The following is a 27,291-nucleotide window of genomic DNA, read 5'->3' as shown; positions in this document are numbered from 1 at the left end:
GCTTTTTTAAGGGTCACATTTGCAGCATATGGAAGTTCCAAGGCTAGGGGCTGAATTGGAGCTGCAGCTGCTGGCCTATACCACAGCCACAGCAAAGACAGATCCAAGACACATCTGCAACCTATACCACAGCTTGTGGCAATCTGGAAGCTTAACCCACTGAGTGAGGCCAGGGATTGAACCCACATCCTCATGGATACTAGTCAGGTTCTTAACCTGCTGAGCCACAACAGGAACTCCCCCCAAATGGAAATTTTCTATGCACAATGAGCCTATGTAAGAATCATTGATATCGATTATCGTTAACGTTGATTATCAGTTAACTGTATCAGTCATTTAATATGAATGAAGAGTCCATATACAGGACTAAAGGGAATTTCTATTTGTCGAGTGTTTACTATGTATCATGTACTCTTTGCATGTAAAATTTTGATTTCCACAACAACCCTGTGAGGATCAAAGTAGGGAAGGAAATCATACAAAGCCACACAGCTGGTAAGTGGCCAAATCATAACTTAACCCTACATCTGTGTAAGTGTAGACTCTGGATTCTTCATGCTGCATTACCTTTAGATCATAACTGCCTGTATGCCATGAAAGTCAGCTTAGAATTTGTACTGTAGTTCAGTGCGTCTCAGATTTTATTGTGCAGGGGAATCAGACTCCTGATCAGCAGGTCCTGGAGTAAAGCCCAAGAGTTTGCATTTCTAACCAGCTCCCAGGGGAAGCTGAAGCTGCTGATCTTCTCTGAGTGGGGAAGTTCTAGGCAATGGGACTGTACTGCATGGATGTGGTATAGTCAGATCAGGCCATCAGGAGCTTGTCTGACTACTGCGAAGAGGGTGGATTAGAGGGAGTGAGACTAAAGGTGAGAGTTTATGGCCTGAGGTTCCTTCAAGCTCAAATACCTCATGATTTGATTCTAAGAGCTGTTCTAAGCCTTTTAGGGAAACTGATGGACTGTAAGAATGCAGGAACCTTCCCGCTCCACCCCCTCCCCAGGCCCTGAAAGAATGTCAGCTTTGAGGCAGCTTCTGCTTAAAAATGATGCTCTGAGCAGCCACTCAGTATTCCAGGGACCACGCTGGATTCAATACATCAAAGGTTGAAGGATCATATAGCCCCATTAGCTGCAAAGTTTAATTTCCCTTCGGGGCTGGTGGTTACAATGAAACTACAGCAGCAATTACAACGTCCCCTTCACCGACAACCTGCTTAGATCAATAACAGCCGCGTTGCAGGGATCAGCCTCATTCGTCAGGAGACTCTGGGCCACCCAAGGCCCACCATGCACCCTCCTCTCCAGGTGATGGGGGAGAGAGCGTGGGAATCTCTTCCAAGATGCTGAGATTCCCTCCATGATTTTGCAGAGTGGGAGAGCCTGAGCCCAAGAGAGTGAGAAACCGCATTAATTAATTAATCCACCATATAGTTAATCAAGTGTCAACTCTTCTAGGCCCTGGGGGCACCGCTGTGAACAAGGCAGATGTGACCCTTATCTTCATGGAGAGACAGAGGTAAACAAGTAAACGAACAAGCCAGAAAACTGCAGATTGGGATATGTGCCTGATTAGTGGGTGGTCAAGGATGGGGTTGTGGTCACAGTAGATCAGGGCTCAAGGGAAGCCAAGGAGGGAGCTGTTTGTAGATCTGGGCAAGGGCATTCCAGGGAGGGGAGACTGCAAGTGCAAAAGCCCTGAAGTGGGAACAAATTCAACTTGGAGGGGACAGGAGGGAAAATGGAATCAAGCTTCAGGAGTAAAGGGAAAAGGGGTTGAAGACTAGGCTAGGGGAGTGGCAGGGACCCAGCAAGGGCTTTGGATTTCATCCTGGGAAGAGTGGGGTCCAAGGAGGGTTTCTGCAAGAGAATGGCTTACATGAGGTCCCCAGGAGTCCAGCCAAACCGAGATAGAACTAACATCTTCCAAAGCCCCAGGTCGGGACTCTCTCCCCTCAGGCCATGCCAGGATAAGGTTTTCAAGAACATCAGCCAAATTCAAAGGTGCTCTGGCCATTCATTGACTTACAAGCAGTTACTGTCCCCAGGGTACGGGAGGGCAAACAGAGCTCATGAACCCCCACAATGTCTTCAGGACACGAATCAGAGTCTTTGGAATCCATACTCCTTGTGGTTTAGTGTGGCCATTGTTTTCTAAGGCCATCCATTTCCTCATCAGAACCTCACAGCAAGCGTGGGATGCCAGGATCTGGGGTGAATGTTTCCTTTTGACAAATGAAGGAGCCAAAGTCCAGGGCAGCTGCAGAGGCATTGCTACCCATCCGGAGGCTGGCCTTGAACAGTCCTCTGTCTTCCAACCCTGCTTTTCCTTATAGATACACACTCAGCTAAAGTCCAGCCCATCAACACACCTCCAGGATTTCTACCAGACTAGAACCAGTTTCCTCACTCTTCTCTTCCTCTGTGCCTTCCGTTCTCTTTTCAATACTCTCATTCTTCCCTTGACTTATGAATGTAACCATTATTAAACTCCTGCTATGGGCTAAGTAGTGGGAAACCAATAAACAATGACACAAAAAAAGACTGGAGAGGAAAAAAGAAAAGGTGACTGAGGCCAAAGAACACAGGGAAAGAGAGTCCCATGTCAAATCTAATGATGTTCTATTTATCCCAGGCATTATTCCCTCCCAGGCTTGAGGGAATAATGCCTTTTCTGGGCATCTGTACTTTAACCTAGGTTTATGGTAGTCTCCTGAAGGCAAACCACCAGTCTCAGTCTACACTAAGGTGCCTACTGGAGTCTTTTGCACAGATTGATTTTTCAAATGCAGCACAGTGGGAATGCTGAGAGCGCACATTCTGGGGTCAGATTACCAGGGTATAACTCCCAGTTCCAATATGTACCAGCTGTGTGACACTTGATAAGTGACTTAACGTCTCTGAGCATCAGTGTCTTCGCCCTCAGAAATGGGGACAAGTGTAGAGTCTCCATCATGGGATCCCTGTAAGACTCAGCAGTATACTCTGGTGAAGTTGCCTGCATAGAGGATGATGCCGATTGCAGGGAACTATTATCTGCTTGCCATGTTGCCCTGGGCAATCCACAGATCCCTTTGAGCTTTGGCTTCCCCTTTTGTACGTCCTCATGGTACGACAGTCTAGGTAGGCATGGCGGCCAGAAACAAGGGCAGCTCCAGCCTCCCACAAGGCTTGGTAGGAAGGTAGGAGATAGGGGAGTTACAAGGCAGCCCCTCTGCTCAGCCGGTCCTGGATCAACAAGGCTCTTTTCTGGCAATATGGCTGGAATCTGAGAGTCAGCTCAGCAGGGGATTTGGAGAGGAAGACGAGAACTGGGGAGAGGGATTAGGCAGGGCACACACCACACTGACAAGCCCAGGTGGTTGTGATAAGACAGGAACAGAGCCATTCTCTGGCCGTGAAATATGGCCCCCAGCCAATGTAAATGCCTTGGAAGAATTAATGCACAGAACGCTGATCTGTAGTTCATCTGCCAGGTGGAGGCATGTGTCAGAGAAAGGCAGGGTCTTTGAGTGGATTCCCAACACCCTCCGAGTTCCCAGGAAATTAAGGGTACATTTCCTACTCTTAGGAAATGGAGGAAAAAGCCAGTCTTGCAGAGAAACCCAAGTGGAAAGAATTATTCTGTCCTGATACAGCTCTGTGGGGAAGATGTGGGACGAAAACCAGCAGTACACTTTGTGCTGTGCTAATACCTTGACATGTCACCTCAAATGATCCTCTCCCCAGCTCAGAAGGAGGCTTAACATGTCCACCATGCAGATGGGAAAGCTGAGGATCAGGGGACAAAAATATCGATGTTACACAGCAGAACAGAAGCTGTACTGAGGTTTTTCTCTCCCAAAAATACTCCTCCTCCAATGATAAATTTAAGAAAGAAGGGACATTAGAGTCTATGTAACTTAACCTCCTCCTCCAAGGTGGGAATCCTGCAACCAGGCATCTTTCTGCAAAGTGTTTATCCACCTCTGCTAAACACAGGAAGTGATGGTTAGTTCACTCCCAGCAACACAGCCCTCAGGCAGATGAAGACAGATCCCTTGCCAGTCCTGGCAGTTCTTACCAAACGTTGATTTATCAAACATTCGTTGAAAGAGGAGGAGAAGGAAATGAAGCTTGTGAAAGTAGCATTTTCTTGATCAAATGAAGTCATTCAGCTGAAGAGGAAGAAAGGAAATGTATATACACAATAACTATCCCCAGAATTTGGGATCAGGTCTTGTGACAGACCTTTTTGAGCTGAGTGGCACTGAGTTTATTTCACTCTATACTGAGCTTCTTTGAGCCCCTTGGTTTTCTTCTCCTTAAAACTGGGGATAATGTACCACCTCAGAAGATAACTGCAATATCAAAAGAAGGACAGATAAACAAACTATGCTATATCCATACAATGGAACACTACTCAGTGACAAAAACAATGAACTGCATGGAGTTCCCATTGTGGCTCAGCAGCTAACGAACCTGACTAGCATCCATGAAGAGGCAGGTTCAATCCTTGGCCTCACTCAGTGGGTTAAGGATCCAGCGTTCCTGTGAACTGTGGTGTAGGTCGCAGTCACAGCTCAGATCCCACGTTGCTGTGGCTGTGGTGTTGGATGGCGGCTACAGCTCCGATTCGATCACTAGCCTGGGAACCTCCATGTGCCGTGAGTGCGGCCTTAGAAAGACCAAAAAAGGTAACAACAACAACAAAAAAGAATGAACTGCTGATGCATACAACAATATAGAAGAATCACAAAAGTGTTATGCAAAGTGGAATAAGCCAAATACAAAAGACTATATACTGTGTGATTCCATTATATGACATTCTAGAAGAGACAAAACTATAGAGAGGATAATCAAGTCCTTGCTAGAAGCTTAGTCTGGGAGCAGGGGGATGATGCAACATGGTATGAGGGAATTGGGGGGACAGGAGAAAAGATATTCTGTAACTTTGGATTTTTGTTTCCATTTTTTGGCTATGTCTATAGGATGTGGAAGTGCCCAGGCCAGGGATTGAATTCACACCACGGCAGTGACAATGCCAGATATTTAACCCACTGTGCCACAAGGTAATTCCTTTTTGTTTGTTTTTAAATATACCATCTTAATCTTTTTTTTTCCCACAGCATGCAGGCAGTGGCTTAATGTGGGATCTCAGTTTTCAGACCAGAGATCAAACCAGGACTGCAGTGGTGAAAGCATCAAATCCTAACAACTAGACCACCAGGGAACTCTCTATATCTTGATAGTGTTGACAGTTACATTACTGTATACATCCATCAAAGTTCATCAAACTGTACACTTTCAAAAGTAAATTGTACTACAGGTAAAGCATATCTCAATAAACATAACTTTTTTTTATTTTTACTGAAGAATAGTTGATTTACAACATTGTGTTAGTTTCAGGTTAGTGAAACTAGTCTGAAAATGAGCAAAGTAATTCAATTTTATATATCTATATATATAAAATATATACACACATACACTTTTTCAGATTATTTTTCATTTTAGGTTATTACAAGATATTGAGCATAGTTCCCTATACTATATAGCAGGTCCTCGTTCATTGTAAATTTTATATATAGTAGTGTGTATATGTTAGTCCCAAACTCTTAATTCATCCCGCCCCCTCCTTTCCCCTTTGGTAACCATAAGTTTGTTTTCTATGTCTATGAGTCTATTTCTGCTTTGTAAATGAGTTCATTTGTATCATTTTTTAGATTCCACATATCAGTGATATATTATGTTTGTCTTTCTCTGACTTACTCAGAACAATAATCTCTAGATCCATCCATGTTGCTGCAAATGGCATTATTTCACTCTTTTTGTGGCTGAGTAGTATTCCATTGTGTATATACCCCACATCTTGTTTATCTGTTCATCTATTGATGGACATTTAGGTTGCTTCCATGTCTTGGCTAGTGTAAACAGTGCTGCTATGGATTTTGGGGTGCATGTATCTTTTAGAATTGGAGTTTCTCTGGATATATGCCCAGGAGTGGGACTGCAAGATCGTATCACAGCTGTATTTTTAGTTTTTTGAGGAACCTCCATACTGTCCTCCAACAATGTAGGAGGGTTCCTTTTTCTCCACACCCTCTCCAAGCACTTATTATTTGTAGACTTTTTAACGATGGCCATTCTGACTGGCGTGAGGTGATATCTCATTGTAGTTTTGATTTGCATTTCTCTGATAATTAGTGATATTGAGCATCTTTTCATGCTCCTGTTTGCCATCTAAATATCTTCTTTGGAAAAATGTCTATAACCTCAATAATCATGGCTTTTAAAAAAACAGTGAGGATTTACTAAGTATTTAATGATGCAAACATGCAGTAAGTGTAGATTTCTTCTAACCCGTAGAGAAAGTAGGTAGAGCTAGGTTGCTATATCCAGTTCCACCAGTAGGTGTCGCTAACATACTACATGCCATTTTCCACTTTGGCAGTCCCATCAGTTCACACTTCCAGCGCTGAAAAAGATAAATCTATCTCTGAACTATATTTTAAAAATCTGTGTTGAAAGTAAGGGCTATCTCCTTGCCTCTGATAAACTGCCTGTAGATGGTATGCTTCGTCCTCTTCCCCATCCAGATGAATGATGTAATGGACTTGGTCCCATTCCACACACCAAGCAGTGGAGGTGAAACCCAAGATAGCACTGAGCAGCATGACATTTGAAGTTCTTTTGTGGCTACCCCCACTAGGCAGGGCTGGAACATTTCTTGAAATCTTTTAGCCCACAGCTGAACCCAGTTCCTTGGAATTCTGAGGTCTTGCCAGACCTGTAGGCAGCAGTAAACTTTGAGGTTACATAGACATGCTCCCCCCAGCCCCTCGCGGCTGTGCCTCTTCCAATAACAATATTTTCTCTGCTCCCTCTGAATAGAAAGTCATGTGTTAAATGGAAGATTTGCTTGAGTGAGTCACTGGGAACCTAAGCGAAATCATATTAAGGAAGTAATATTTATTATATCCATAAAGCAACCCGCACAGTCATGTGCGGGGGCCAGATGGGAGGCCCAGATGTGCAGGGAGCCAAATCAAGCCTGTCAAAAGGGGAGCCTTGGCCAGTGAGTTAAAGCCCGTCAGCTAGGGAGGAATTGGAGGTGGATTCGGTCAACAGGGGGCTGGGGGGGGGGTGCTCTGGCAGCCTCAGAGGTGAGGGCTCCCAGAGGAAGGAGAAGGGGTCAAGGGTTCCTTGTAATGGCAGTGACCACTGAGATGGTCCAGGATAACACAGAGGAGAGGTAGGCGGGTGGCCAATAATGAAAGAGGCCAGATCTGCATGACATGCATAATAAGAACCGGGAGGGGTGGGGAAGGAGGGAAGGAAGGATGTAAAGGGGAGGTAGGAGGAAGAGGACTCTGGGAGACAACTGTCCAAGTCATTGCTTGTTCAAGGATGCTCAGCCAATGGGGCAAGTAGAAGCTGAAATCCAGTTTACACTGTAGCTCAAAGCTGTATATCTTGGGTAGGAGAAGGTTCTACCCAGAGGAGGAGCCCTTTACTAATTTGCGCAAGGGTGCCAAGTGAGTTAACCACAGTCTGGATGGACGCATAAAAGGAGGATAGAGGAGCAGAGTGAGCTTTCTGCTCTGCATCTTTCTAGATTGTCCATTTAATCACATGGTTAATATTCTTTCCAGATGCATTTTCCTTGGTCCATGCCAATCCCACTTATAATTCTAAGCCTAGGTCAGCCGTCACCAGTTCCGTGAAGGCTTCCCAGTTGTTCACATCTCCCAAAGGGAGCTCCTGATTCCTATTGAACAACCTAATGGGAAACCTGAAACTTCAGCTACAAGCTGAGTCAGCCTTGAGCATAGCTGAGATGCTTTCATCACTGTTGGTGTCAGTAGGCCCTTTTGATGGCATTTCTCTCCCCATCCACACTTTTCTGCGCTTAGGACTGTCCAACTACCCTCGCTTTGTCCTGATAGTCATGGGTGCAAGGAATTAAATGTTCTCCTTTTACTGTTGTTTAAATTCTCGTTTTTGATGAAGACCATATGGTGGCAATTCAGATACCAAGCAAATGAACAGGGCAAGTGTAAACACTGACCTGGAAAAGGTACAATAAACATCTGTTATTCTTATCAATCTAACATCCACTTCTCTGTCTCCTGGGAACAGAGTGCTTATATTCCTTTAGGGACCTATCCTTCCTCCATTCTCAGTCCACGGGACTCTCAACTGCACAGTTCTCTCTCCCTGGCTCCAGAGGTGAGTCCTCTTCCTTCGGGTCCTGGCATTTGTTACTGAAAGAGCCCTGATCGATAAGCAAAGTTTCTCAAATCTAGTTCTTTGTTAATCATCACTGAAAAATGGGGCTTTGAGCTGGGAGACCTGAGATTTTACTCTAATTCTTCGATGTAGCAGACAGGTGATTCTAAAATGTTCCTTTCCCCTTGCTAGGCTTAGTGTCCTCTTACGTAAAATAAAAGCTGTGTTTTGCTTGTTTAATTCTTTTCTTTTTTTAACAAAATGTTTTCTTTAAATTTTTGCGCAAAACAGTGATGTCTTTGGATATAGGAGGACCATGTGGCCATGAGCACATCTCAAACCTTAGCCATTCCCTATAATCTCTGGACTACCTCCAACAATGGCCCCTGCAATCTTCCCCACTGTAAGAAGCATGCTTCAAGAGATGGGTGTCCACAGTAACTGAGAGTTCCTACACTTTGGCTCCAGGCAGCTTCTGGCCCAAATCCCAGCGGATCCATTCACTAAGTCCCATCACTCCTCTGAATGCCAGTTTACTCCTTGTAGAATGGGGACCATTGTCTTTCATCTTCATGGCCAGAGACCATACTAAATGCTTTCTGTGTATATGTACCCTTAACCTTCACAATGGCCTTATGAATTTTTCTATTACAACCTCCATTTTGCAGAAGAGAATACCCAGGTTCTAGGAGGTTAAGACTCATACATAAAGCTGTGTCCTGAACTAGGATTTGAATCCAAATCTGTGTGAACCTTATGCTCAAATACTAGTCATACTAGCAGTATATATACATAGATCTAAGACACAGCCCAACACACAGTTGACACTCAAAAGGAGTAGATGGGGGGAGCTCCCATCATAGCTCAGTGGTTAACGAATCCGACTAGGAACCACGAGGTTGCGGGTTCAATCCCTGGCCTTGCTCAGTGGGTTAAGGATCCGGCATTGCCGTGAGCTGTGGTGTAGGTCGCAGATGCAGCTCGAATCCCACGGTTCTGTGGCTGTGGCGTAGGCCAGTGGCTACAGCTCCGATTAGACCCCTAGCCTAGGAACCTCCATATGCCATGGGAGCGGCCCTAGAAAAGGCAAAAAGACCGAAAAAAAAAAAAAAAAAAGGAGTAGATGGAAATGTGCAAATATCCAGGGAGTTCCCGTCATGGCACAGTGGAAACGAATCTGACTAGAAACCACAAGGTTGTGGGTTTGATCCTTGGCCTCGCTTACTGGGTTAAGGATCCTGCATTGCTGTGGCTGTGGTGTAGGCCAGCAGCTATAGCTCCACTAGATACTAGCCTGGGAACTTTCATACACTGTAGGTGAGGCCCTAAAAAGCAAAACAAACAAACAAACAAAACATGCCAATATCCAACAGGATTTCCTGCCATGATGAACATATTTCAGATCTAACTACTACAGTAGCCTGAATGTGGCACCTAAGACTGAGGAGTTTTGTGTTTTATTTCATCTTAATGAAATTTAAAGAGCTAGATGTGGCTAGTGGCTAACATACTGGACAGCATGAGACTAGACATTCTGTTCCCTGAGGGAAAGATGGAATATATTTGTGAAATAAATGTATCCAGAGTCCAGCTGATCTGTGTTCAAATCCCAGCTGGCCACTGACTGGCACTTTGACCTTAGACAGTGATTTCAATTTATAGGGACAGAAACCCCTACCTCATAAGAGCGTCATGACAGGTACTCACATATTCATTCAACAATAGTGAGCATCTCCTGCAGCTGGAGCCTTTTGTTAGATGTTGGGAATATCATAAAGAACAGAACAGAAAAGAACCCAACTCTCAAAAAAACATCCAGCTTCGGGATGCTGTAAATGTAAATATGAATCATGCACTAGAGGCGGGGAGCACGGCACCTGGCACACAACACACACGCACTCCAGAGAGGGGGTTTTATTTCAAGAAGCAGACATCTTAAACTTACACAGTGTTATATGTCAATTACATCTCAAAGATGGGAGGAGGGCTGGGAAACTAAAAAAAAAAGAGAGAGAGAGAGGAGAGAGAGAGAGAAGAAGCAGACGTCTTTTGGAAGAGACTTGGCAAGGTCTCCAGAGCATTTTGTGTTAACTCAAGAAAGTTGGGAGGGTTATGCTAATGGGCCTGTTGAATAAAGAATATTCCTAGGTAAAATCATTATGCAGAACGGTTTCCCCTTTGCATAAGGTGGCAAAAATTATCTCCCTGGTGCCAATTATGTGCTTGTTAGCACTGACATTCTCAGAGTCATTACACCGAATGGGTGCCGTTTATGTAAGATCTACACTGGGTTCTATTGTAATTTTTTCTCTGTTTACAACTCAGTATAATAAATGTCATTTTTTCAAATGCTAAGGTATTTGGTATTTAATCTAACATTAAGGCTTGGAATATGTTTGCCCCTAAAAGGCACTCACATCCAAACACCCTCAGGTGTCACGAAATGGAACAAATACTCAGGAATGCTTGATGAGGGTTGGGGTCAGGACATAAGAATTCCATTTCTGTGTCCTTGAACATGGAGCTGCCATCCTCTGAGCCTAATTGCCCCATGTGTGACACGACGTGATCAGACGAAGTAATTTCTAAAGTCTGTTTAGAAACTCAACTTCCTATAACCCTTTTCAGATGCTTAGCTTTTGCTGCTGTTGATTACAACCACATTAATATTATATTTTTTAAAAGACAAATGGAGGAACATAGAGAGCAGAGATAGATAGATAGATAGATAGATAGATAGATAGATAGATAGATAGATAGATAGATAGATGAAAGAAAGAAAGAAAGAAAGAAAGAAAGAAAGAAAGAAAGAAAGAAAGCAAGCAAGCACAAACAGTGGGAAAATGAATTATTGAGCAAATGGCATCAAGACAACTGAATTACTCTACAGGGAAAAACCAAGGTGCATTCCTACCTCACACCATATACAAAAATAAAATCCAAATAGATTACATTGAAAAACAAAAGTAGTAACATGAAAACATGTTACTACTTTGCAAAAAGTAGAAAGCAAAGAGAAGAAAATACAAAAGAATATTTTTGTGACCTTCGACAGGAGGGGGTAGAACTTCTTGAAGACATCCCAACATTAGAGATCATGACATGGGTAAAGGATGGAGTTCATTACATCAAAATGAAAGATATCTGTCCATGGAAACCACTGACAAAGTTAGCACAAGGCTAATGGAGTGAAACAAGCTATTTGCAAAGAATAACTATCTGGGAAATACAGAGAGCTACAAATCAGAAAAAAAAAAAAAACAGAAAATTCAGTCGTGTCATGGACAAATTATATTAATAAATAACTCACAGAAAGGGAAAGAAATTTCTAATAAGTATACAACAATGTGTTCAAAATTACCAGTGATGAGTGACACAGAAATTAAATTAACCATGAAGTATTACATTATCCCCATTTGACTGGCAAAAGTCAAAGAGAAAGACAGTATCATGTCTTAGTAAAAATGTGGTGTAATTGCAATTCTCATGCATAGCTGGGGAGAGTGTGAACAGTGCAGCTACCTGAGAACAGTCAGGCCAGACTTAGTAGAATTAAGTGTGAGGATGCCCAAGAGATCAGCAAATCCATCACTGGTGATAGAGCCTGAAGAAATTCTCATTTGGGGGCAGGAGAACCTATGCACAAAGGTGTTCACTGCACTCTTATGCTGATACAAAGTGGCCATGTTCCTTCCCTTGAGATGCAGGTGAGTCATACTGGTGGGAAGCAAACTGGGGAAAGGGAAATACTCTGCAACTGTCAGAAGAAAGGAGTCCGATCTGCCTGCAGCAGCATAAGCAGATCTCAGAAACAATGCTGAGAGAGAAGCATAAGAGCCAGAAAGAGACTCCAAACCCATTTCTGCAATTTACAAAATTACCGGTACCATACATTTTCCAAAGATGCAAATATTGATGAATGGCTTAACTGGGGGTGGGAGGGCATACAAACTAGGATGTGTGCCAATGTGGGCAAGAGGAGGAGCAGCAGGATGGAAGATGGAGGGGGGTAATTTAAAGCAAGTGTCTACTTGATTCTGTGCACCTGGGCCCCACCCCCTAAAAAAGTTGTGGTGTCCAAATGTTAAGTTCCCAGGCACTACGCTAAGAGATGACAGAGATTAGACATAGACTGGGTATATCTAACATCTGCATCACGTGGATATATCTAACATCTGCATCACTTAATGTTGATAATTTAATTCTCACTTTCAGCACCATTCAGAACTGGGTAGATTTATATGTCTTGGGTCAGACCCAGACCCTCTTCTCCAGAGTGTGGAACACATGTGATGCATGTCTATACACCCAGCCCCAAGCAGGCACCAGACAGGAGTGGTGGCCAAGGAAAGGAGGATCAGTTGTTGTTCTGAAGCACAAAGCATGTTGCCACTCCATCTACTGACAACAGGAAGATGTTGGTCCTGGCTCTTGACATCAATATTATGAGGGTCCCTTTTCTTTCCTCTTTCTCCATAAATGCCAATTAGGACAGATTCTTACAACTCTGTGTGACCTTGGGTTCAATGAATGCACTGCTTCATGCCCATTATCATGTGCTGGGAGCCTACCAAATGTTGGGAACTGTGCTAAGTAAGATTAAACCCTTTGCCCAAGGACCCAGACTTCAAATGCACAGACCCAGTACTTGAACCCATCCATGAATCCAAGGTAAAGCCAATGATCTCAGCCATTGCTCACAGCTTCCAAGCATGTGGCTTGGTTCAGATGTTGCAAACCTCATTCCACAGAGTCCCTACCTTTTCCTTGGACCCCAGGGAGCCTCAGGCCTTGTGGAACTCTCGATTACCTCTGCCCCAAAGGGGTCCGTGAGGGCCACTTTGCTGACCTCACTCCAGGCTGGCAATGCTTTACCACAACAAACTCCACAGCATCTGGATCTGCAAGTGGCCACCTACCCCCAGTCTGGGTCACGATGGCTGTCCTCAGGTCAGAATAAAGTGCCCTCAGTAACTGGTTATTAATCTTGAATCACTGTGTCTTCCCAGCCTTCCCCACATGCCACTTCCCTGGCAAAGAACAACTTGGCTCCATACTTGGCTGCAACCCTGGTGGACCCCACAGCTCAAAGGTGAAGAGCTGCAATTATTTGTGAAGGGAGAGCTTGCCTTTTTGGAGTTCCCCTTCAATCCAGAGGAAGGCTCATGTTTTAAGGAGGTTCAGAAAACAGCCACTTGGCAAGACTGGTGTGGGGATTCTCTATTTCAGACAAAATTCTGAGATTCTGACAGGGGAACTGTGGATGAACTGAGCTCAGGTCCTGGGATTTATTTCAACTGTTCAGGGAGAGAAAGATCAGTATAGTCCAAAAGGCTCAACTTTACTTTCTGGGCAAGAGAAAGGGTGATGGCATCATGTGTCAGAAGGGTGACGCATGATATGCCTCATGTCTTTTCTGTATCTTGGACTCTAGGAAGCAGTGACAATGACACCAACACTACTTAATTCTTCTATCCAGTGGTAGCTCATCTCATGACAAATCTGGGCCAAGCTAAGTGCTTGGGCGCAGAAAAGAGCTGGCACAAACCCTTCCCCAAAAGGACATGACCCAAGACATGTCTGATCTCATGATGTCATATGAGAGAGCTGCAGAGATCCAGGGACAGGAAGTTTCCGTCTCAGGAAGGTTGGTGACCTGTAACATCTTCATGCAAAGGGCCACACCTCAGGTTTGGCCCTCAAAGATGGGGTGTAAGCAGAGAAGATTCTCAGAAAAGGATCTTCATCCTTAGTAATTCTTTTTTTCTTCTTTTCATGGCCATACCTGAGGCATATGGAAGTTCCCAGACTAGGGGTCAAATCAGAGCTGCAGCTGCCAGCCTAGGCCACAGCCATAGCAACACGGGACCCGAGCTACAGCTGCAGCCAATGCTGTGGCTTGTGGCAATGACAGATCCTTAACCCACTGAGAGAGGCCAGGGATTGAACCCACATCCTCATGGATGTCATGTCAGGTTCTTAACCCAATGAGCCACAAGGGGAACTCCCCTTAATAACACTTGAATCCAACATCTCCTCCCCATTCCCATAGCCATCAATACTTCCCCTAAATCTGGCCAAGCCACTATCCTCTCTCACCCAGGACAACTACTGCACCTTCCTCACTGGCCATTTCCACACTTCCCTTTCAAATCCCTCTGTTGTAGTTGAATTCTATAGTCTAGAACCATGTCCTCCTGCCTCCCTGGGCTCTCCACTTCCCTCAGAACAAAAGCCACTCAACTCATAATAGCCCAAAAGGTTCCAGTAAGATCTGCTCCCTGCCATCCTTCCCCCAGCTCTCTGCCATGCAGTTTACACTCAGTACATATTGAAATGCTCGGGGTTCCTGCATATACCACACTGCTTCTCATCCACATGCCTCTGTGTACAGCATCACTTCCTCCTGGAATGTGTCTTCCAGCTCATCCCCAGCAGAATCTCTGGCTAATTCGTCTATCAAGACCCTGCCTTGGAACCGCCTCCTAAAGAAAACTTTCCATGCCCGCCAGCAGCCCTCCTCACCCCAGGCATGGGTATATGCACAGAACTTTGGTCTTCACAATAGCCCACACAGGTGGGCACAAATTGTAGAAGAGAAAACTGAGGGACAGAAAGGCAAAGACACCTGTCCCAGGCTGATTCACACCGAGGTCTGTGAGAACCCAGTTCTTAAAGAAGATGTTCATCCACTCTGGTGAACTGGGATTGGGACCAGGAAAGAGAAGGATGCTGCCGCTAGACCCCATCCTGGTGTGTAAGAGGAGAAAGTGGGGAGTATAGGAAAGAAGCATTACCACACAGATTTGGAGTGCAGGGACAGCTGGCCATGGAGTTGACTCCCTGTGGTCAGGACCAAAAGCAGTGATTCCTACTGCTCTTGCCTTCAGACAGTGTCTGTGCCTTCAGACAGTCACAGTGTTAGCTGCTTGGATCACAGCTCCAAGGAGGGCCCCAGCACTTGAGTGTCTCCCCAGCACCTTCAGTGATTCTGCAGTAAAGCTCTTAGAAGGACTCCCTTCCCAGAGAAGAAAAAGCATAGAACCAGGATGTGGGTGTCAGAAACAACACTCAATACATACTTTTACTTTTCATTTTACTTTTTCTGATGAAAAGGAGAGACCCCAAGGGCTAGGACAGAAGGAAAAGCCAAAACACAAAAAGAGAGGATGTGCAAGCTCTGGAAAGGCCACTGGTCAAAGGTCTGGCAGGTTTAATGCCTGTGTCTAATTCAGCCATCCATGGGCTGTGTGACCTTGAGTAGGTCAGATGCTGCCTTATGTAAAATGGATGGGTAGATGATCCATTTATTAATCCATTAACAGGTATTTGTTGAGTTCTCCACTAGGATCTGGAGATCAAGTGATGCTGCTCTCAAGGAGTTTACAACCTGCAGGGAGAGGTAAATATCAACTAGAAAAACTAATACCCAGGTGGAGCGAGGGGGAGAAAAGTAGGGGCTGAAGTTGAAGGGAGACACAGACACAGAACTTGGAGGATTTTGCTCTTAAGGTGTATGAAGCCCTCCAAATGTCACCCCTATGCTTCCTTTGTTCCTGTCTTAATAAGGGAAGCATCAGTCAATGGCCAAACCCCTGATCTCCAGTGCAAGATGCTTCCCTTCCCCCAGGCTCTGCATCCAAGATGGTACCTCTTATTCCAGTGAGTCCACCAACCCAGACAGCCCTTCACCCCCACCTCCACCCCCAGTGGGTCCTGATCCCTGCAACTTCCATTTTGCCCATTTTTCTCTCTGCACTTCTCGCCTTTCATTTCTGACCAAACTTCGGATGACGGGAACACTGATAAATTAATGATTGTAATTAATAAAAATTGACTCTGTGCTAATAAATTATTATGAAATGGCCTGTCAAGTTTTTTAATGAAATGCAAAAAAGCTGCAGTAATGAGATGAGTGTGTGCACTTTTTCCAGCCAAGACGTGAGGAAATACATCCATGGGGTACTCAGAGCTTTATAAGCAAAGAATCTAGGAGAAGAAAAGCAGAGGGAACAGGAGGAGTTACTGCTATAAGAGTACCTACTACGTTAGACACCTAGCCTGTGTTATTTTATTTTATCTTATCAGTCCCATGAGGTAGGTTCTAGTATTACCTCTCACTCTTACTGATGAGGAAACAGGCCCAGAGAGGGTAAGGAGTTATCCTAGGTCAGCCAGTAATTATTTTGCACAGCTAGGGTTAAGCCTAAATATTTTAGATTCCAGACCCATCTCAAGCTCTTACCACTCAATTACACCACCTTTCAAAAACTCAGGATTTGGAAGCAAAGGACATGAGTCAAAAGTCTCATTCAGTCATTTGACATTGTGAACTGCAGAGGGTTGCTTAACCTTTCTGAGCCTCAGTTTAGCCATCTAGATAAAAGAGGCAATACTTTGACATGCTTTTGTGTGTACAGACAGGAATGAAGTGAGATGATATATGTGAACAAATGTAGCCCTAAGCATCCTTCTTCTCTTCTTCCAAGCGTCTGGCATAAGAAGTTCTGTCTGTGGGCATCTGAAGCATTGCAGGAAAAGAGGTCCAATGTCAAGGAGAGGAGGCATGGCAGCATTCTCATTCACGCCCCATCCCAGCTCTGTGGAGTGTTTAATATTACAAGGTTGTCCCAGTTCTTTGTAAACTATAGCCATGAATGTAAAACAACTGATTTTTACAACAGAATTGTTTAACCCTGCACCAATTAAAAGTACCTGTTATTAAAAAAGGTAATTATGCTGTAATTAGTTTGACACAAGACATTAAGCAGATTATTATCAAAGCCAGGGAAATAGTAACTTCAAAGCAATTTCCCTTCTTGAAAGAGGCATTTACATGCTGCCATTGGAACATGATCCTTACTCGAGGCACTTTTTAATGCAGGGAAATGTGGTTCCAAACTCTTCCAAGCAGCTTGGAGCTTTATGGCAGGGAAAGCCCACATTACAAATGAATAGGGGTAGCTGGGCTGTAGAAATTCTTCCCAGGAAACCCACCTTCTGGGTCAGGGACTGGCTGGCCAGGATGCAGCCTGGGCCACAGCAAATATAGGCAGAGACTACTTACTGATAAAACCTGGAGAAGGGCTAAAGGGAATGCACTTAGCACCTGGATGTGCTAGATACCACGCCTGGGTTTTTCACTATTCTGTCCTTAAAGCCCCAAAACAAACCTGTGAGGTAAGGGTAATGAGACTCTGTTTGTGAGGCAGAGAAAATGGGTTACTGACCATGAACATGGCAAGGAGAAGGAGGATCAAATGTCTCAAAAAGCACTTTCCCCAGCAATTTCATTATTCAGAACATACATCAAATCAAGTCATTTCTCCTTAGCAATCTTTCAGGACGAGTTCTCCTTCCAGAAGAATCTGATCCTCTCTCTCACTGACTCCTTTTGTTCTCCGTTCTGTGTCCTTTGCCCACTGCCTCTTCCCTCACCTGACAGATCCCTAGGGGAGGCAGGACTGGGGACACTGATGAATAAGCATTTTGAGAAGTTCAGCCCACTGGTCACTAATCTTTCAGAACCAAGGTCAGCGGCACCAGCAGTCTATATCTGCTCTCTCTCACCCTCAACAATAAACTCTGCCTGTGACTGATGTCCCTCCTCCACCGCTTACCAGCTCTGTGACCTTGGATGACATATGTAACCTCTCTGAGCCTCAGTTTCTTCTCTTCTAAAATGGAATAATAAGAGCACTGAACTTAAAGAATTATTGTAAGAATTCATGTCAAACCTTTAGCAGGGAGTACCCAATAATGAGAACGAGAATTAATGTTGACCTGTATCTCCTAACTACTGACCTATGTGCTTCCATTATCCACTAGAGCTCTGCTCTCTGAGAGACAGAAAAGTGCAGCTATAAATGTAAGGTAGGCAGAGTTCCCTTCATGGCTCAGCAGAAACGAATCTGACTAGTATCCATGAGGACGCAGGTTCTATCCCTGGCCTTGCTCGGTGGGCCAAGGATCCAGCATTGCTGTGGCTGTGGTGTACACTGACCCCTAGCCTGGGAACCTCCATATGCAGTGGGTATGACCCTAAAAAAAAAAAAAGACAAAAAAAAATGTAAGGTAGGCAAAGGGGCAAAACCAGGTGGTTCAAGAAATAAACTAGACGCTGCCTCTCCTGTGGGTTTCCTTGTAATATTATTATTATTATAGGTGACATTTATTGAGCATTTACACTTTACCAAGCACTACATGAGGCATTTTATATCAGTTATGTCATTCAAAATCCTCAATCACTCTAAGAGGCGGAGACTACTATATAGCATAAACTTTATCCACTTTGAAGATGAGTAAACTGAGGCTCAGGGAACGGAGATAACATGCCCTGCCACACACTTAGCAAGTGGCAGAGCAGTAGTTTGAACCCAGGTCTCTCTGACACCTAGCCCATATCCAAGATGCCTCCCTGCTCTCCCAAGTCGCATGGTCTGGTGGAAAAGAAAGACAAGTAATTAGAAGTAGGTTTAAAGTACCAGGTACATAATAGGTGCTTGGTATTTGTCCTTGACACTCTCCTTAATACTCAGTTTCCCCATCTTTTAATTCAGGGCTTTGGACAAGCCTTCTCCAAGCACCCATTGATTCTGCAGGTGCTGCCAGAAGAGCATCCCAGATCCCAGAGCCTCCCTACTTACCAGCTGTCACCCTGAGGCCTCACCTGTGTTCCCAGGGCCCCTACCTGAGCCTCCTGCCTCCCCTCAAAGGCTCTGGAATCTAGGAAGAGCTGGAAGAGCTGCTCCCAGCAGTGAGGCCTCAAGCCCATCCTTCCGTTGCCATGACAACAATGCGGGCATCAATCTTCTTCAAGCCCCTCTTTCCAGCTCTGCCTCTCCCCCTTTCCTGTCATGTCTGTGCCTGCTGGGTGCCCCTACAGTAGGATTCAGGGTGCGGGGCCAGGACCAAGCATGCATGCAGCAGTGGGGCAAGGGGGAAAAGCAGGATGAGGAGAAAGCTCAGGTCAGAGGTGGAGCAGGCTTAGGAGGGAGCCGCAAGGGAGTCCTGGATCCCCCACCAACCTCACTTCTTATTCTCTTCCTCTTTATGAGCATATAATTCATATCAGGTATTGTATTAAGCTTTTCACATACGTTATCCCCACTTAAAGTTCAGCTTAGATATAACCTTCTATGGGAAGTTTTCTATAATTATCACCCCCAACGTTGGAAGGGTTAATTACTGTACACACTTCCTCATGGCTCTGGCAAGTCATAGCAATTATCACACTCTTTTACTTGAATTAATATATTGGTTATCACAATGGCTGTAAGAGATTGGATCTACTGTACCCTAATGTGGCCTGTTATTACCCTCATTTGCCAGGTAGGTAAACTAAGGCTCATGGAGGATAAGCAATTTGCTCACCAGCAAGTGGCCCAGCCACCACTGAAACCCATCTCAGCTTGGCTGCAAAACCCAAATCTTCCCAGGAGGCTCTAGGTGCAACCTCCAACTTGGTTGAGGGCACCAAGAGATATTTGCATGTTTAGCTGTTGATTTGCTTTGTGGGTTTGAGGAGGAGCTGGTGTGCCCAAGGACATGGACTAGACATCAGCAGAGACCAGTCAACATGGCCTGTGGCCTCAGGATGCTCCCTTGACCCTAACCCACTGACCAGAGTGCAGGCACCTCTCTCTCTGGAGGGAGAAGCCGGTGCACTGGGGTGACCACTACCAGCTCTGAGGCCTAAAAAAAAATCTCATACCAAGAATATGATATAAGGTGCACATTCATAGAAAACCACTACAAGGGCTTCGAATGAGCCACAAACCACTCCCCACCTCCCCCAACACACACAATCTGAATTCTCACAGGGAGGTCCCAGCTGGAAGGAGGCTTATGAGGCCTCTCTCCCCACACTCACCACACAGACTAGAAAACTGAGACCCACATCACAGCAGGAACAAGTACAAGGAGAGGCAGAGCCATGACTTAAGCCCAGCCTTCCTGATCCCTAGCCCAGGATTCTTTTCTTACAGGTCCTCCTTAAAGCAGCCAAACACAGCTAGGCTGGTAGGCCTGGGACTCAATCCACCTATGGCTTTAGTAGGACATATTGTTGGCCAGGGGCTGTGTAAATGTTTGACGTCCGCTAACTCAATTTTCAACATACCACATAAGAGGCATGATTATTAAATTCATTTCTCAGATGAAGAAAGAGGGGCATGGATGAGTTTCTCATTGCTGCTGTGATGAGTAGCCATATACACAGTGGCTTCAAACAACACAGACCTCTTTTTTTGGGGGGTTTTTTTTTGTGGGTTTTTTTTTTTTTTTTCAGTCATGCCTGTGGCATGAGGAAATTCAGGAATCCCAGGCCAGGGATCTAATCCACGTCATAACAGTGACTAGAACCACAGCAGTGACAATGCCAAACCTTTAACCTGCTGAACCAGCAAGGAAGTCCAACACAGACTTACTCTATTACAGTTCTGGAGGCCGAAGTCCAGAAGGGGTCCCACTGGGCTAAAATGAACCCCTAGTGGGGCTGCGTTCCGTCAGAGACTCTAGGGGAGGACCAGTGTCCTTGCCTTTTAAAGCTTCCAGAGGCTGCCTCATTCCTCAGCTTCTGGCCCCTTCCTCCATCCTCTAAGGCAGCAACGTCAGGCTGATCCCATCTCATGCTGCCATCATTCCAGGTCTCTCTCTATCTCTCTTCTGGTTTTAGGAACTCTTGTGATCACTCTGGGCCCACTCACATATTCCGTGATGATATCTCCATTCTAAGGTCAGTGGATTTGCAGGCTTGATTCCACACATGCAACCTTAACTCTTCTTTGCCAGGTAACCTACCATGGTCATAAGTCCACGTGGTGTGGAGATGAGTTTCCAGTCCTCAAAAAAAGGTCAGTGATGAAAACCAGGCATCCAAGCCAATGATCAAAGATGGAGTGGGGATGGGGGTAAAAGCCTACCGTTGCTGAGTGTCAGAGGGAAAGCAGACTGCAGGGTAAGAATTCTCAGCCCTTCCCCAACCAACTGCATCTCTTGACCTCCCCATTCCATATATTTCCTGCTCCTGCCACTGAAATTTGCCCTGAACCCCAATACAACTGAGTTCCTCCTGCCCCCATGGCTTTGCGTGCACTATTCCTGCCTTAATGACTCTCTCACTTCCTCTGACTAATGAGCTCCATCTTATCTTCGAGTCGCCTCCATGATGTAAATGAGATGCAACTCTTCTTAACCACATCTTTCTCTTGTCTCTCACTTCCGAGTTTGATGGTTATCAACATAGATGTTTCAACAAATACACAGTTCCCCTTGGGTTAGGAATCACTATAGTTATATTAGAAATTTCTGGTGTGATTCTAAAGAACCAGAAGTTTCTCTGAATGTAATTTTTAGCCAGTATCCACCCCAGACACCAAAAATGTAACTTACTGTCTGACAAAGCCACAGAACTACCTATTCCTGCCTCATGATGTTTCTAAAATTAGACCAAACGTTCGGCTAACCACCACAGCTAAAATCAAAATGATGGATTCATCTTAGCAAACCAATCCTAATATGTTCCCTTTTCTAGCAGTCAGAAAACTCACTCACAATTTGTACTATTATGATCCTTGTAATCACTTCTCACAATTACATTGTGACTACCCTTCACCTTGGAGGAAATATGAGAAAGGCTGACCTTACTTGAAGTCAGTTCCTGTCTCAGCTCCAAGACCTGTAGATACTTCCAATGAGGGGCGAGCCAGTGCCAGCAGAGCTGAGCTGAACCCTTCCAGGCTGAAGAAGGACTCTGTCAGCAGAGGGAGAATGTGGCTCAGATGAGACAACATAGAAGACCTTGTGTCCCCGGCCTCTCACTGTCTGTTTTCCCTTTGGCCCATCCAGATTTCATCTAAAAAAGAAAGAAATCTTTGATTACATGAATGTTTAGAATAATCTGAATGCCAAGGAGACACATTTAATTGGTGGCCACTTCCACTCAGATCTAAGTAATTCTGGAGTTGCTGGAAGCCTGCAAAAACTGGAGCTCCTCTCCAAAATGCTTAACCATGAAATTTCCATTCATTTTCTATAGATAGCATTCCCCAAAGAATGCTGAAACCCCATCACCACCCCAATTTTGAGTCCTGACACCTCCAGTTGCAAATTGCTTCCCCTCTCTGAGCCTCAGCTATCTTCCCTCCCAAAGGGAAAACCACAGAAATTCCTGCAGAGGGATGCTGGGACGATTCAGGAGACAACCTAAGCACAAGGCTTAGCATAAAGAAATATTTCCTTCCCCGCCAAAGTGGAACATGGGGATTTTTGCATGTCCTACCTCCACCCCCAGAGCTTAGCCAGCACTCAGGCCTCTGAGGGACGAGATGAAACAAAGGCAGAGCAGACCAGTCACTAGAAGGCAGTGATTTGTCCTGAGTTTTGCTTGCTGCCATGCTGCCAACCAGCTGTGTGACCTTGAGGAAATTGCTTAACCCCTCCGAAAGCTAGTTTTCCATAATGTGAACAAGTAAATCTACACAACCCCAGGGAGTTTTGAGGCTCAAGTGATTTAGCACAGCAACATGTTTTGAGATTCAACACAGCCTCCCACCCTGAAGAAGTCATGAGTGACCAGTAACAGTGTCCTGTACTGCCTTCCAGAAGCATCTTGAAAAAGGACGCAAGCAAGGCACATGTAACTTCCTAAAGGAACTCCTAGGTAATAGTGTGATTTGGGCTGTGTAGCAGGTGGGAGAGAGGGGCATATTGGGGGGACAGGAATTCCAGCACCTCTCTTATCACATGAGGTCTTAACCTACTTTCTCTTCCCCCACAGCTGCCTTGGGCCAAACCCCAAGTCTGCTCCAGCCCCTTCAGCCTTCAAACTTGCCCTTGAATATCAGCATCCACCCACACCCACAAGGACTTTGGCCTCGGTGAATGCTAGAGTCTGCTGGGGGCAGGGAACTTAATAAAAAACACCAAGCTTCAGTTCCTACTCTGCCTCCAGATTCCTGAATTGGTCTGAGGCATTACTTCTCAACTTGGGGTGGTTTTACCCAGGAGTTATTCCAGGTTAGCACAAGACTAGAGCATTGCTGCTGGCATCTTCAGGGTAGAGCCCAGGGATGCTGCTCAAAACCCCTCAATGCACACGACAGCCCCTGACCCGCCAAAAATTATTTAGCCCAACATGTCAATAGTGGTGAGCGGGACAAACCCTGGTCTAGGGTGAGGCCCAATCATTGGTATGTTTGGAAAGCTCTTCAGGTGATTCTAATGAGAGCCACTGGGTTAATCAAACGCTCAGCAATTAGCCTTGGGGAATTAGAGTCTTTTAGATGAAGCCTCTATAATCAGCCAGCTGTTATTAAATCATCAATAGCTCTGGCCAAATTAAACCCAGAGTTAAGAGTGCTTCAAGCATTGACTTATCCATTCCCGCTAGGGCAACCAACCATCCAGTTTTTCCGGGATGAAGGAAGTTCCCAGAACATGAGAACTTTTGGTTTTCAAATTAGGACAGTTCAGAAACACTTGAGGCAGGTTGGTCACCCTCATTTCTGCCTCTCTTTTGTTCCCTCCATTATCCATCTGTTCATTATTTATTGAGTTTGTACAACATGCCAGGCCTATACAAACACTCTACCCACATGTCAGTTCATGTTATGCTCAGGACCCTAAGAGGCAGATGTTAAGATCATTTCACAGAAATCCAAGGGTTAAACTGCTTGACCACAGGGTTTTCTCTTATGGTACAATGGGTTAAGGATCCGGCATTGTCACTGCAGTGGCTCAGGTCACTGCTTCAGCTTTGGTTCAATCCCTGACCAGGGAACTTTCATGTGCCACGGGCATGGACAAAAAATAAAAAAATAAAAAAATTTAAAAATTTAAAAATAAAAAAAGAAACTGCTCAACCACTGAGGTCACTGAGAAGGTTCAGTGTGATGGTTAAGTGTGACTATGACTTTGAACTATGAACTTTGTGTTCCTCACCACAAGACTGCACTATCTGCCTTCTTCATTGAGTGACTTGATTCCCACGACATGAGCAGGGGCACAAATCTCCATAAGGCAGGAATGCCACCTCCAGGTTCTGCATAACTTCTGCCACTTCCATTGATCCCATCCTCCCATCTTTTATTTCCAAGTTGGGGCTCAACCAATTAAAAAAAGAATGAAGGCCCTGAAGATGACCTGCAGCCAAAACTGATTAACAAAGGCATCTCAGAGTTACTGCAATGCTGCATACTCCCAGGTGAATGAAACAGCAAAGAAGGTCGTCTTGGTTCCCCATTCCAGTCCTCCTGCATCTCACAACATACTCCCCAAAGCACAGACAATGATCTCCATGGTACAGAGAAGGAAACTGAGGCCAGAGAGGTGAACACCAAGGCCATCTTCCCAGTAAGAGGCAGATCTGGTGTTAGAACCCATGTCTGTTCCTCCAATGCCTGTGCTTTTAGCATTTTCTTCCACAACATGTAAGGAAGCCTGACTTCTTGTTGATTTAACAGCCCAGCATGGGCAAAGCGCCCCTAACAAATCCCAGAAGATTGTCTCAGGGAGGTGTTCTTGTTGTGCAAACAGCATTACACATGTCCTGGGCTTTGTAGCATCGTTTCAAATATTGACGAGGCCCATTAAAGAATTCCGAGAGAACAGGCTGCCTTAAGTGGTACAGGTACTGAGTTCAGAATGGCTGGTGTGATAACAGACCACATGGCTGCCCAGAAGCCAGGCGGCTGCATGCTCCATCTGTGTGCACAGGGTCCTGTGCACGCCCATGTGCACGCACCTGCCATCCTCTGCAGACCTCACCCCCTCCCCATGCGAGGCCACCGAGGTGTGAACCCCACAGTGCCCTGTGCATTTCTATGAAATGATATTTTATTAAATAAACAAACTGGAGCCGTTCCCGTAGATTTATGAACAGTTCCTCAAGTCTCACTTGTTCGACCCACTGCGGATTTACGGCCCTGCATTAACCCCGTGAGCACTCATAACGTTTACCAAGATAATGTTGGCAGGAGGGAGAAGGGATTTTTATAGCTGAGTAATAATTACAAAATTCAGGGAGTGCTCTGCTCAGGAAACTGTTTATTAGTTATGCTGGGTGCATGGTCAATGGTGGGACTGCACATTCCACACAGGTAGAGATCAGTTCCTTCCCGGCAAGCTGGCTTTGCCTCATGGCTCCTCTGGAGTCTGGTTGAAACTTCTAGAGAATGTGTCAGCAGTGTGATTTGGCAGCAATCTCAGAAAGCACTGAAGGGATGGCTGTCCGCAGGCCCTTGATTCACACTCTCCCCACCTCTCCAGAGTGGACCCCAAGTGCATCCTTAGAATCTGGAGGGGGTGCTGCCCCTTGAGAAAGAGAGAGAGAGGTCCCCTGGAAGGCAGCATCCCTCACTCCTCAGAAGACAAGTGGGCAGATCTTCGGGCTCTTTCTTGAAAAGAATTTTGCTCAGTGAGAAGAAAGAAATTCACCCCCTTATGCCTCCAGTGAGTGGCGGCATTGCACACTGAAGGGTAACTGGGAGAGAGTGGGTCAGGAAATCTGAGGGGGAGAAGTATGAGTAACAAGAACTGCAACAATCTGGCTGCTTATAAGAACCAAGAGGGGTTGGGGTTTACAGATGCCTGGATCCAACCAATAAACTCGACCTACAGAGGATGCATGGACAGTGTGTCTTTCCAAACTCCCCAGGGATGAGGACACACAGAAAAGGCTACAGGACAGGTGGATGGACCCTACAAAGTACATCGCTATTATTATGGTCTCAACTGATGCTCAAAGGGTAGGGTCCACAAACCAGTAGCACCCAACTAGCTCACCTGGGTTAGCTGGAACTGTAGAATCTCAGGCCCCACCCCCGACTTGACTTGCTGAATCAGAACCTGAATCCAACAAGATCCCTGCCGTGATTCCTAGGGATCCAAGGATGAGAAGGGCTATGACTACAATGTAGCATTTGAACCTCAGAAATGCCACTCTCCCCTCAAAGTAGGTAGAAGAGCTGCCAACTGGCTTCCCATTTTGCAGGCAAAGAAACTGAGGCTCAGAGACTGATCTCACACAGAGCCAGGACCAGAAGTCAGCTACGCATGCCCTCTTCCATCTTTTGGTGTCTCAAGTTCACACACAACACACCAATGGGGGAAATCTGGCACCATGGCAGGTGCTTGTGGGGAGGAGCTGAAAATGAGAGCTGGAAAGAGGGTCGCCCTGGGGAAGGGGCTCTGTGAGTACTTGTCAATTAGTCACCCGACCTGCTGCAGCTGCTGAGTGGGGCCATCTTCCCACCAGCCCCCTCCACTGCCCTCTCTCCCTTCCCCTTCCAGAGCCTCGAGATTTGAAACTCAAACAAGAGAGTATGAATAATGTAGCGCGATTTCTCCTCTCGTCTCCCCCAATCCTCAGAGGGTGAGCAAGGCTCCTTGTCTGCCTCATTAGTGGCCGTTCAACCATTTGATTTCGGTAACAATGAGTGTGCCTTCCTCAGAATTTTCATACCTATTTGCGTCACCGGAGTCAACACTGAATTTTTGAATCCACATGAAATTTTAATGGGACGATCTGCATACTGCATGCTCTCTCCACTGCGCCTGCCACCTCAGCCCCGTCCCAGCAGGCAAGGAGAGGGGCTGAAGACAGACTAGTCACAGAAGAGTGGATAAGAACCTAGTGGACTCCCGGCTTGCAGCCTGGGTGGGGCAGGGGGGCAGAGGGCCAGAGGGTTCTTCCAGCTAAGTTCCCTGAACCCAAGGTAAGGGGCTTCCAATATCAGGTTAAGGGTTAAGAAGTCGACTCTGAAGCCCATAAGCTTTACCATTTCCTGGCTGTGTGACCTAGGGTAAGTTGCTTTACCACTCTGAGCCTCAGTCTGCTCATCTGTAAAATAGGGATTACAACAGAGAGTTGTTACAGGAATTAAATAAAGTAATCCAAGTGGATCCCTTAGCCCAGTGCCTGGCACATGATATGCACCCAGTGCTTAGTAGACATTATTAATACTAATATTAGTTTACCTCCTCCTTTCACTCTACATATATGACTGGAATTTTGGTTTTTTGTGAAACATGATCATGTCTGCTTTTTTCACCAGCACTTTGGACTTGGTAGCAGGGAGACCTGG

At 45.4% G+C, this 27,291-nt stretch overlaps 1 protein-coding gene across 3 annotated transcripts in view; it reads right to left on the bottom strand.

Annotated features, from left to right (window-relative positions):
- Nucleotides 1–27,291, bottom strand: part of LOC146396625 (uncharacterized) — a 506,518-nt gene that overhangs the window by 419,123 nt on the left and 60,104 nt on the right. For all 3 annotated transcript variants that reach the window (XR_014827715.1, XR_014827717.1, XR_014827718.1), the window contains one exon: nt 21,849–22,061. The gene's annotated coding sequence lies outside the window, so the exon portion shown is untranslated. The remainder of the gene's footprint in view (nt 1–21,848; nt 22,062–27,291) is intronic.

This window comes from Sus scrofa, chromosome 14 (genome assembly GCF_054392235.1).
Source record: "Sus scrofa isolate SSC_HxYL_T2T_F1_AM1 chromosome 14, Sscrofa_HxYL_maternal_Yorkshire_Landrace_v2.0, whole genome shotgun sequence".
Taxonomy (NCBI): Eukaryota; Metazoa; Chordata; class Mammalia; order Artiodactyla; family Suidae; genus Sus; species Sus scrofa.
The sequence above is the reverse complement of the archived record's forward strand: the minus strand, read 5'-3'. Positions and strand labels throughout refer to the sequence as shown.